The sequence below is a fragment of the Rhincodon typus genome, chromosome 3 (genome assembly GCF_021869965.1).
Source record: "Rhincodon typus isolate 14 chromosome 3, sRhiTyp1.1, whole genome shotgun sequence".
Classification (NCBI taxonomy): Eukaryota; Metazoa; Chordata; class Chondrichthyes; order Orectolobiformes; family Rhincodontidae; genus Rhincodon; species Rhincodon typus.
Window position 1 is genome coordinate 37,161,655 of NC_063334.1, and position 670 is coordinate 37,162,324.

Sequence of the window (670 nt, forward strand, 5' to 3'; positions counted from 1 at the left end):
ATCACTAACCAATGAACTTACAGCATTCCTGTAATATACTTTCTCTTGTGCTCGGCTCCTAATCCTTGGCTTTGATTTATTCTGTTTAAAAAGAAACCTTACGAATTATGAGCCAAAAAGCAAGCAAAAAGAATCTCTCTCCCTCTGCACTAAATTCCCATGCTGCCTCCAAATTCCCCAAACATTATACTCACTCAGGCTGTGTCTCAATCCGGGTGTGATCGCTTCTTCCTGACTGTGCACAGTTTACTGGCCGTGCACTTTCAACAGGCCCTCTCAGAACTAAAGTGAGCTGAGATGACTGACACTAGTTAAGTTTCAATAGTAATCAACACCTACTGAGGCCCTTTTCAGGCTTCCGGTGACTGATGACTATCCCTTAGTCAGCTGAGGCAGCTATTTTATTAGCCTTTTAACTAGACTACTGCACTTTAAACTTTTAAAATGAAGAAAGAAAAGAAAGATTTACCAGTTCTATTCTCACGCCTCCAAATTCACAGATGGGTCCTAACAACAATCAATGATAGTTTCATGCTCACTACAGGTTATACCTCTGTAATCTGAGATAGTAAGAACTGCCGATGCTGGAGTCAGAGGTAACACAGTGTGGAGCTGGAGGAGCACAGCAGGCCAGGCAGCATCAGAGGAGCAGGAAAGTTGACATTTCGGG